The following is a 12,796-nucleotide window of genomic DNA, read 5'->3' on the forward strand; positions in this document are numbered from 1 at the left end:
GTGAGCTCCTGTTACTTGTCCCAGCTTCTGCCAACCTAGTAGTTCGAAAGCACGTAAAAATGCAAGTAGAAAAAAGAGGGACCACTTTTGGTGGGAAGGGAACAACGTTCCGTGTGCCTTCAGTGTTTAGTCATGCCAGCCACATAACCACAGAGACATCTTCAGACTGCGCTGGCTCTTCAGCTTTAAAATGGAGCCCCTAGAGCGCATGTGCGGGGAATCTTTACCTTTACCTTTAAAGAGAAGGATTTCAGAATCTTTCTTTCTTTTTCCCTTCCTTCCTTCCAGACACATTACAATGTGCTAGTGGTTACATCCCAGTTTTAACAATTACCAGATTAATGTTAGTCCTTAGTTAATCTAATTTAAGCAGCACGCACGGAACAAATATTGTTATTATGATGTTAATTCTTATTTATTAGTTTTTACTACACCATATTACATTGCACCTAACCAAAATAAGTATGTGGGAAAGGCAACAGCCTTTAAAAGTTATTTAACCACAAAATAATATTTTACAACAAATCATCTTTTTAATTAATCTTGAGCCTCAACTGAAAGTTTTGAGCTTTTGAAACTGCTAGAATAGTAACATTAATCAACTGTTTCACTATTTTATTAGTCTCATAAAAGCATTCCCTATTTTCTATGTCCTCCCAATAACAATCTCTTCTCATAAGAGGCCATTCTATAAAGTTATACATACTGCATAAAGCGGAGTACAAAAATATATTGCTTTCTATCATAATATTGGATTTTTCAAGAGTGAATAAAACTACAGTGCTTTAGATAGAAGAAAATTGTGTGTTTATGTGTTTCAAAAATACTTTTCAAATAAGTGTTATTTCTGTTTTTTAATCGTGTTCATAACAATAGCAGATAACACCCTTTTTCCTATTTGATAACATCTTTTTTGTAATGTAGTGACTAAAAATGGATGCAGTTTTCCAGGTGTGGTCTTACTAAGGCTTTATAAAGCAATAGTAATACTTCACGTGATTTTGGTTCTATGCCTCTGTTAATACAATCAAGGATTGAATTAGCTTTTTTGGCTGGTGTCACATGTTTAAGTGATTGTGCAATAGGATTCCGAGGTCCCTCTCACAGTTACTGTTTTTGAGCCAGGTTTTTATTTACTTATCAATCAAATCCAAACTTTGGACAAGTACCGTATTTTTCAGAGTATAAGACGCACTGGAGTATAGACGCACCTTAGTTTTTGGGGAGGAAAATTAGGGGGGGATTCTGCCTAGCAGATATTCATCTGGCTAGCATCCTTAGTCTGGTCAGCTTCAGCACATAGGTTTGCTGGTTTTGAGCGCACACGCGCACACACACATGCTTTTTATCCCCTGGTTGGGGAGAAAAAACAGCTTCTAAAGTACAGCTGATTGTCGGAGAGAGAAGCAATGAAAAAAACAGGCAAAGCATGGAAGATCACTTCACTCGTTAGCAACTCATTGGGGCTGAAAAACAGCTTCTAAAGCACAGCTGATCATCGGAGAGAGAAGCAATGAGAAAAGCAGACAAAGCAGGGAAGATCGCTTCACTCGTTAGCAACTCATTAGGGCTGAAAAAAAGTTTCGAAAAAGCTACATTCGGAGTATAAGACACACTCAAATTTTCAGCATCTTTTAGGTGGAGGGAATGCGTCTTATACGCTGAAAAATATGGTAGATCATTGGAGGAAATAATTGTGATATTGTGGTGGAGCAAAAAAGGCAGCATCTCTGGTGCACTGTCAATGACTTCCACATTAGTGTGAGGTACTAACACATCTGGTCCACCTATAATATCTCTCAGCCACCTGTGGCTGTATTTCTTCATGTTTATCTTCCTTTCTTCTAGTCTTCTTTCTCCTCCAAATATTTCCAAATGTTCTCCTCCAAATATTTGATGGGGATGAACATGGGGATGCTCCAATGGTTGTGAGAAAAACTATCAGAACTCACTTTTTAAAAAACTTTGAACCATCACTGAATGAATGGCTGTAAGTCAAAGACTATCTGCGGAAACAAATTCTAGGTGTTTTCACAAGACAATACAGTGAATATTAGATGGATTAATATTTTTTGTGGGTTCATGGACTATTATTGTAGTTGTTTCTTTTTTCTACCATCAGATCCATATTCAGCCACAATAATACAGGGGCAAACAATCGATACAAACGCAAAGTGAACCGCTCCAAGCTTGATTGCAGAAAATACAACTTCAGCAACAGCGTGATCAATGCCTGGAATCAGTGGTGGGATTCAGCCAGTTCGCACCTATTCGGGAGAACCGGTTGGTAACTTTCTAAGTAGTTCAGACCGATTGTTGGAAGAAATCAACTTTTGTTTTTTTCCACTTTACAGGGCTAATCTTGTAAGGAAGGCATAAAAGAAACATTCTGGTGTTGTTTCTAGCCAAATCTTTATTGACCTGTTTACAGAAACTGCCTCTCCGGTTGACCCTTATTACATTGTAACAGCTAAGGTGAAGCGCCCATCGACCTGAGTGACCTTAAGTTGGCCACACCCACCTGGTCACATGACCACCAAGCCCCACCTACCCAGATGGTCATTAGGGCAGAGAACCGGTTGTTAAATTATTTGAATCCCACCACTGCCTGGAATGCTCTACTTGACTCTGTTGTTACATCTTCTATCCCTCACAGCTTCAACCATAAACTGTCTACCGTGGACCTCAACCCATTTCTAAGAGATCCGGGAAGGGGGCGTGCATAAGCGCACCAGCGTGCCTCCCATCCCTGCCCCACTATCCCCATTTATTAGTATTCATTTCCTTTGTTCATGTCCAATTTCATACTTATACCTGCTATCTTATGTTCGACAAACAAACAATCAATCAAATAATAAATAAATAAATAAATAAATAAATTTATTTTAACCACACTGACATTTTCTTCCACCGATTTACTGTGTTTCCAGATGGGGAAGGAAAAACGATGTCTTGATCCCTGGAAGCTCTGTGATTTGGTGTTTTGGTCCCATTTCGATTGGCTTGGAAAAACAACCAAAACAAAAACAAGGCAGCATATGTTTTAAAAGCCACATGCCACACCTTTTGCTGGCCAGATGTGAAAAACCAGCTGGTGCTTCGGCCATGCATATGTCCGTGAGGCTGGTAAGAAAGTGGCCAAACAAATCAACAAACCTTCCATTGGTTTCAATTTGAAAGGTCTGGAAGAACAGGGTTATTTTTATCTGTGGATGCTTTTAATTTGTTGCAAGGGTGGGAGGGTTAATGCACTCCCACATGTTCATCCAGAAGTTCAAAAGCAATGGCAACAAACATCTAATTTTATTTATTTTATTTTATTTTTTTCAACCAAAGGGAGCTTGGCGCTGTGTCTTTCCCCAGAAATATATGTAGTTTAATGGCTTATCTGCATTGAGCTGTTTCCCTTAATATGTTCTTAATTAGGAGCGAAACTATTGCTTGCTATGACCGACTGGCTGAACAATGTGGCAATGATTTCTTAACAGACCTTTTGCAAGTACAGAGGGCAGGAATGGAACCAGATCAGTGAGGCTGAACACTGAGAAATAAAGCCAGATGCAACCTCTCCAGATCCATTTTCAGATCTTCTCCCGAAAGGGACCTGAGCTAACAGCTGGGAACATTTTCCCCCCTCTTTGGAAATATTCTTAGGAATTATACCCGCAATTTTTTCATTAACACTGCAGCTGTTTTCCTATTGAGGTCTGTGGTTGTCCAAGGAACATATCTCATCAGAGGAAGCATAACTATAACGTTTTTTCCCCAGCAGAGTAGGGGATGCAAACTCGTTGTATTACAGCTTCAAAAATTTTAGAATAATAACAGAATTGGAAGGGACTTTGGAGGTCTTCTAGTCCAAACTGCTCCTTAGGCAGGAAACCCTATACCATTTCAAACAAATGATTATCCAATCTCTTCTTAAAAACTTCCAGTGTTGGAGCATTTACAACTTCTGGAGGCAAGTTGTTCCACTGATTAATTGTTCTGTCAGGAAATTTCTCCTTAGTTCTGAGTTGCTTCTCTCCTTGATTAGTTTCCACCCATTGCTTCTTGTTCTGCCCTCAGGTGCTTTGGAGAATAGCTTGACTCCCTCTTCTTTGTGGCAACCCCTAAAATATTGGAATACTGCTATCATGTCACCTCTTGTCCTTCTTTTCATCAAACTAGACATACCCAATTCCTGCAACCGTTCTTTATATGTTTTAGTCTCCAGCCCCCTAAACATCTTTGTTGCTCTTCTCCGCACTCTTTCTAGAGTCTCAGCATCTTTTTTACATCATGGTGACCAAAACTGGATGCAGTATTCCAAGTGTGGCCTTACCAAGGCAATATAAAATGGTATTAACATTTCATGTGATCTTGATTCTATCCCTCTGTTTATGCAGCCTAAATTGTGTTGCCTTTTTTGGCAGCTGCTGCATACTGCTGGCTCATATTTAAATGGTTGTCCACTAGGACTCCAAGATCCCTCTCACAGTTACTACTATTGAGCAAGGTACCACATATACTATACCTGTGCATTTTGTTTTTCTTGCCTAAATGTAGCGCCTTATTTTTTTCACCATTGAATTTCATTTTGTTAGATAGCGCCCAATGTTCAAGTTTGTCAAGATCCTTCTGTATCTTCAGCCTATCTTCTGGAGTGTTGGCTATTCCTGCCAGCTTGGTGTCATCTGCAAATTTGATGAGTTCCCCATTTAGCCCCTCATCCAAATCATCGGTGAAAATGTTAAAAAGTATTGGGTCTAAAACAGAGCCTTGGGGTACTCCACTGCATACTTCCCTCCATGTAGATGCAGTTCCATTGAGGACTACACGTTGAGTGCGGTTGGTCAGCCAGTTACGAATCCATCTGGTGATGATGATGTCTAGCCCACATTCTTCTAATTTATCTAGTAGTAGGTTATGGTCTACTTTATCAAATGCCTTACTGAAGTCCAAGTAAATTATATCGACGGCATTCCTCTGGTCTACTATTTTTGTCCCTTTGTCAAAGAATGCAATAATATTAGTATGGCATGACCTGTTTTTGACAAACCCATGTTGGCTTTTGGGTATTACTTTGTTTACCTCTAGGTGTTCACTGATTCGTTGCTTGATTATCTTTTCCAGAATCAATTAATGATGAGTACTGAGGTATCACTGCATTTCCCAATGTTGCATAGAACTGTGAATGGGAGGAAAATGGCATCTTCTTTAGAATTTTAGATCCAGATGCTTAACTTCACAGTCTTTCAATCATTGCATAATGCTTTAACCAAGCACAATTGCTGTCCTTTGTCTGTAACTTTTGTACCACTGAATGAATTTTGCACACAGTTCAACTTTTATCAGAATCTAAACTGACTCACTGGAAAAAAAATGTTTGCTTTAACTTTAAGGCAGTAATAAACGTTACATGAATCAATTCAACATTCCTGTGGAGGGTTTTTTTTAAATAGTAAAATAAAAAATGTTGAGCTTTTTTTAATTTAAAAAAACCCTCTTGTATAAACATTTAAACTAATATCTTACCTGTACCGACATCAGAAGTTAATATTTGATTAAATTAATTGGTGAGCTTATACCCAGATGAATAAAGAAGTGATTACATCTTAAAGGTTTCCGGTAGGAACAGACATATGGCAAGCTTAACTAATGAAGAATATAAAAGCAACTAGTCTTAAAAATATAAGCCACTATGATTCAGCAACAAGAAACAATAAGTACAATATCAGAAAGAAAACTTCCATACGGTACATGTTAATTATCTGCAACTTTCAACACACTCCGAGAAAAAAGAAATATATTAAGGGATGAAAAATATCTCATTCACCCCCCCCGCCAAAGAGCAAAACCAATGGGAACTATACATGATGCATTTCGGTATTTCAGGTCAAATAATCACAAAACCTGTATGAGATTGGAGCAGGTTCTAATCTCTTCTATAGAAGTCTACAGTGCTGTTTAGAACTGGTTCCAGTTCCCTACCCCTGGCCATCTGCACATCATCAAGATGAAGAGTGAGAGGAGGAATTCTGGGAGTTGAAGTCCACAAGTCTTAAAGCTGTCAAGTTTGAACACCCCTGGGTTTTTTTTTTCTAAAGGGTTAGGGGTGCAAAGGTCTTGTCACTTGACAGCTCTAAGACTTGCACACTTCAATGCCAGAGTTCCTGAGCCAATATGACTGGAGGAGGAATTCTGGGAGTTGAAGTACACAAGTCTTAAAGCTGTCAAGTTTGAACATCCCTGGGGGGTTTTTTCTGAAGGGTTAGAGGTGCAAGGGTCTTGTAACTTGACAGCTTTAAGACTTGCGTGCTTCAAATGCCAAAGTTTCTGAGCCAACATTTTGGTTTCTAAACAAGAGCGTTGTTAAGTGAGTTTCACCATATTTTACAAGTTGGCCATGCCCACCCAGTCACATGACTGCCAAGCCCCTCCCACCCAGTCACATGGCTGGCAAGCCACTCCCACCCAGTCATGTGGCTTGCAAGCCACTCCTACCTGGTCATATGGCCAGCAAGCCACTCCCACAAAGCAGGCCACATCTACAGAAGAGGTTCTAAAAAAATTTGAAACCCACAACTGGGTTGGAGGTGGTATATTCTACTTCATTCAAGGCTGGCTTTCATGGTAGGCAATGAGCAGTTACTTTGGGCCACAAATGCTGTCATGCACAACAGGGGAGAGAAGACCAAAAGAGGAAACCATGCATGGTTTGAGTTTGGAATAGGGCAACTCACCACCGCCAACTTGCCATGACCGTCTTGCCACAGCCAACTCACAATGGCAAACTTGCCATGGCTAACTCGCTGTGGAACAACTCGACACAGGTCAACTCGCCATGGGAAATTCAGTACAGGATAATTCAAGAGAGGCACAAGTAGAATTGCAGCTCAGCCCAGCCTCAAGGTCTTCTAAGTCAAGAAGGTTCAAGTCTAATGCAAGACAAGGCCTGCTGCAATTCATTTCTCCTTCTCTTGAGTTATCTCTTCTTGAATTGTCCTGCGGCAACTTATCACTTGGCGAGTTGTCCGTGGTGAGTCATCAGTGGCGAAATGGCCTGGATGAGTCAACTGCAGTGAATTGTCCTCCTATGCAATGTATATGAAATGCAATGCAAGTGTCCCCCTGTACATGTGCCCCTCCCCCCACTCATCCATTTTTGGCTTCCAGGTTGGTGCAGGAGGCTTTCCTGCACCAACCTGGAAGCCAAAATGGTATGCAGGGGTGTCACACAAGGCCAAAAAATGCAATGTGAGTGCACCATGCATGGACCTCATTCCCCCCATGTATGTCCCCTGCATGCACACACACATCTGCACATCAGGGGTGGGTTTCTCGCCCCGTTCCAACCAGTTCGGTTGGAACGGGGCCGGCGGCATCCTTGTGCACGCGCGCAGCGCACGCATATGTACTAGCGTCTGTGTGATGCTCCAGCTGCTCCTGGAGGATCGCGCAGGCGCTGTATGCATCCTGCGCATGCGTGGAAGCGCAGAACTCGTCAAAACCGGGTAAGGAACGCGGGCGAGTGGGTGGGCCCTTCGCCGTTCCCGGAAGTTACTTACTTCCGGGTTCGCCGACCAACCGGTTCGCGGGGACCGCCGCGAACCAGTTGAAACCCACCCCTGCTGCACATGCACAGCAGAGACCCAAAGACCAACTGTCCGGTAAAGCTGGGCTGAGGCAATGGCTGGAGTGCTCGCACAGGGGGCTCTGCATGCCACTTGTGGCAGCACATGTGCCGTAGGTTTGCCATCACGGCCCTAGAGTCAGACACAACTGGATAGGGGAAACCTTTAACTTTACCTTAGGATCAGTCAGCTATGGATTTATTTCTTTTTGATACTCTTTGGCTTTCTCCCTTGTTCATTTGCACCACCTGCTGCATGTACTCCGTCAGTTACCGAACGGTGGCAAATGAGAGGCAAAGATTGCAAACTCTACTTGACCCTCTGTACGTTTGTACGTTTGTCTGTCTTACTCAGCTACTTTATTTGTAGGTGGTGTCTTGGTCATTTTTCACTCTTCTAACTAAGGGGGTGGATAGTTCCTCATCCTAAGGGTCTGTCACAAAAAAGATTGGGTCATCAACCTAATCTCCAAAATACCTGAAGGAATAGATTGAAACCTATGAAGGAGAGATCTAACCTAGAACTAAAGAAAAATTTCTTGACAGTGAGAACAATTAATCAATGGAAGAGGTTGCCTTCAGAAGTTGTGGGTGCTCCATCAATGAAGGTTTTTTTAAAGAAAAGAATGCATAGCCATTTGTTCAGAATTGTATAGGTCTTCTGCTTGAGCAGGAAGTTGGACTAGAAGACCACCAAGATCCCTTCAAACTCTCTTATTCTGTTATTCCTTTAAATTCCATTCTGCATGCCATTAAATTCAGTTTTGCTATCTTGGCTATTGTATCGGGATCTGCTGGATAGCTAGTTATACTACTGCTTTGGGCTCTTTTATGCCTCTTTCTGTTACATGGAATGTTTGAAACTTTGGGACAGTGGTGGGTTTCAAAAATTGTTCGAACCTACTCTGTGGGTGTGGCCTCCTTTGTGGGAGTGGCTTGCCACTCATGTGACCGGATGGGAGTGGCTTGCCGCCCATGTGACCGGATATGAAGATGCCGACGACACTTGTCAGAACCACCTTAAATTACCTCACACACAGCACTGGCATGCATCAGAATATGATGTAAACTTGTTTTTTTAAAGGCATCTTTGGTTTGCGTTAAAACAACTTCAACACACGCAATGTTCTGATTGCACCACAAACACAGTAGTCACCCTTACCTTTCACAGAGGCACTGAGTTTTCTAAATATGAGCATGATAGTGTAGAATAATCATATCTAAGGACCAGTGGTGGGTTTCAAAAATTTTTGGAACCTCTTCTGTAGGTCTGGCCTGCTTTCCGGGTCCACTGGTGGAACCTCTTCTAACCGGTTCGGTAGATTTGACGAACCAGTTCTACCGAATAGGTGAAAACTGGTAGGAATCCATGAAGACTTGGGGGAGGACAGAAGGCCACAGCTCTGCCTCTGTCTCTAATGCTGTTTTCTTATCAGAGCCTTCCAAAGGATCCGAAGCTGGCCTAGGCTCCCCCTCAACCTCCTCCTCATCTGACTCTGCAGCTAGCTCTGCTGGAAGCCGATGGGCCACAACATCCACACAGGATAACTCAATGCAATAAATGTGACCTGCCATTGTTTCTTCTACATTATTTCCATTTTCATTAATGGAAATATTATCAAAGGATAGCGGTAGATAATATTTACCACATAGAATTGTCCCACATAGAATTGTCCCACAGCGAGTGGGCCATCGCGAATTGTCCTGTGGTGAGTTGGCCACAATGAGATGGCCTATTCCTCCTCAAGGTTGATGTGGGAGGGGGCTTCTTCTTGCAACCCCCTTATTTTCCTACTTGGCTGCTTCTTGTTTGGGCTGAGTATCTCTGATTATATGTGGTGTTACGCCTATTTTTAAACTTATGCTCTGGTTTCCCTCTATTCTTCCATTTCGAAATGTTCAGAAACAGTTTTTGACTCTTAAATGCTACAAAATGGAGAGTTGGAAACATGACATCCTTGGACTTCAGGATTACCCACCTGTTTTGAGGGTGGCAGTTTTACTCAAGTTCTTCAAGAAGACCACGAAGCTTATAATCTGAAAAAAAAACAACGATTGACTTTGGGGAAAGCAGTCTTTTCCAAACTCTGTTGATGGAAATAGAAGTTGTGTGTGCAAGAAGGGTTCAATAAAACTTATAGAAGCTTCACTTGACAAGAAAGCAATCTTAGCAAGGCAAATACATTTGTTCATATTATTCTTGGCAGTTCCTGGACTAGTGTTGGGATTCAAAAATTTTACTACCAGTTCTGTTGACGTGGCATGGCTTGGTGGGCATGGCTTAGTAGGCGCAACAGGGGAAGAGTACTGCAAAATCTCCATTCCTTCTCCACTCCAGGGGTAGGATACTGCAAAATCCCCATTTCCTCCTGATCAGCTAAGATTCGGGAGGCAGAGAATAGATGGAGGTGAGGCCAGTCAAAGTTAGTATTTACCGGTTCTCCGAACTACTCAAAATTTCCACTACCAGTTCTCCAGAACTGGTCAGAATCTGCTGAATGCACCGCCTTTGTCCTGGACTCTAAATACAGAGTCTACATTCTGGAAAGGGTTTTTTTTTCCCCTGCTTAATTAAACCATAAAACAAAGCAACAGTTGTTTACTTTTTATATTCCATGTCAGGAGCATTAATTAAGAACTAATGGACAGAATAAGAATTGGTAGCCACAATGGGAGTTTATTATTATGACAGCAGAAAGGCAGACGCAATCTGCTCTGGTGAATCCGATGCATCCTCGCTTATTTAAAACTAATAATGCCTGTGTTCAACATAAGGCACATCATATGTTTCAAAGAAATAATGTGCCTCCTCTTTTAGACCTTTAAGCCAGTTTGGGGATGTTAATGACAGCTAACATGCCGACATCTTGCTATGCTCACCTTCTCTGTCTTTAGTAATCCTGAAAAAATACAAGCCAACTCATAGAATGAATAGGAGGATTAAGAGGAGAAAACGATCATCCACCTCTTGTCAGCAGTTCTTTATCTAGTAGTACATGTGTGACTTCACTAGAACAAAACAATGGGCATTCGGAGTATCCAGAGACCACGTGCACTGTGAAAGTTATAAGTAGGGTAACTCAACTAAGACCTATAATATACATTCATAAACTCAGCAATAGCGAGGGACAGTTCGCTGGCTGAAAAGACCTGTGTCTATTGTGTAGTAACAGAGGAAAAGGGGGTATTTCCGTTTTTGCATAGGTAGCAGGAGATGACAATCGGAATGTTCATCATCATGATCTGTGCTGTATTAATGCATGATTGGATACCTACCACCATACGCATCTTAGAAGTCTTTTTTTTAAGTTTTATTGGATTTTTGTTTTTAAATATGCATCAATATTAATACCTGAACAGTGTGGTCTCGGGATATAATTCATTTTGATACAAACAGCGATGATGATGATGATGATGATGATGATGATGATGATGATGATGATGATGATGATAACAACAACAAATAACATCTTGCCAGTATTTAGGTATTTTTTAGGTATTTATTATACATTTATAGGCTGCCCTTTTCCCTGAGGGGACTCAGGGCGGCTTACAGTAAAAGGGGAAAGGGAGTGTAGGACAAATACAAAAAGAAGTGTGAACGAGAATAAATTAAACAGTAAAACACAACATTCACTCGACATTCGGGAGGGGCAAAAGTAAAACTTATCCCCAGGCCTGACGGGCTAGCCAGCTCTTGAGGGCTGTGCGGAAGGCCTGGACGGTGGTGAGGGTACGAATCTCCACGGGGTAGAGCAAAAAGTAGAGCAAAAAGGCAACAAAAGAAGGAGCAGGGGCACAAAAGATCAGCTCCTAATTGATAAAATGATATTAGAAAATTGTAAGAACAGAAAAACAAACTTGAATATGGTCTGGATTGATTATAAAAAGGCATTTGACTCACTGCCACATAGTTGGATCATAAAATGCTTAGAAACAACTGGCATTAGCAAAAATATTACATCCTTTACTGAAAAGGCGATGAAACAATGGAGAACTGAGTTGGCAGTAGGGAATAAGATCTACGGAATGGTTAATATCAAGCGAGGAATTTTCCAGGGTGATTCACTTTCACCTCTTCTCTTCATCATCGCAATGATCCCACTATCAGTAATCTTTAAAAAAAATGAAATTAGGCTACCAAACAGCCAAAGAAGCTAAAAAAAACTCATTTATTATATACGGATGATTTGAAACTCTATGGAAAGTCAGAAATAGAAATCTAATCAGTGACACAGCCCGAGTATTCAGCACCGATATTTCAATGCAGTTTAGCATGGAAAAATATGCCACCGTATCCATAAAAAGGGGCAAAATCAGTACAGGTGAGGGAATTGAAATGCCCAATGGCCAACTAATTAAATGCAGCGGAAATGAAGCCTACAAATACTTAGGCATTCTGCAGTTGGATAACATCAAGCATGGAGAAGTAAAAACTATTGTCAGGGGAGAGTACACCAACAGAGTTAAGAAAATTTTGAAATCTAAATTGAATGGTGGAAATATAATCAAGGCCATAAATACCTGGGCAATACCAGTTATAAGATACACAGCTGGTATAGTTAACTGGACACAAGCTGATTTGGACATTTTGGACGGAAAAAACAGGAAATTAATGACAATGCACTACAGTTTACATCCATGTGGTGATACTGATAGATTATACCTGCCCCGAAAATCAAGTGGCAGAGGATTATTACAAGTGAAGCAAATAGTTGAAGAAGAAAAACATGCACTGGCTGATTATTTAAAAGAAAGTCAAGAACAAAAATCTATTGAAGGTCCAACAGACGAAACAAGAATGCAGAAAAGATGTGATAAAATCAAGAATGGAGAGTTGGCAGAACAAAGCATTGCATGGCCAATTTCTGGAAAAAATAAAAGATAAAGTGGACAATGAAAAAACTTGGTTATGATTAACAGCAGGTACATTAAAGGAAGAAACAGAGTCACTAATCCTGGCTGTGCAAGAACAAGCTATCTGCACAAATGCCATTAAGGTCAAAATCGGAAAATCCTCTGATGATGCCAAATGCAGACTTTGCAAAGAAGCTGATGAAACTGTTGATCACATACTCAGCTGCTGTAAAAAAAATCGTGCAGACTGATTATAAATTGCGGCACAATTCAGTAGCACAAATGATCCATTGGAATTTGTGCAAAAATTATAATATTAAAACA

The sequence above is a fragment of the Thamnophis elegans genome, chromosome 11 (assembly GCF_009769535.1).
Source record: "Thamnophis elegans isolate rThaEle1 chromosome 11, rThaEle1.pri, whole genome shotgun sequence".
Classification (NCBI taxonomy): Eukaryota; Metazoa; Chordata; class Lepidosauria; order Squamata; family Colubridae; genus Thamnophis; species Thamnophis elegans.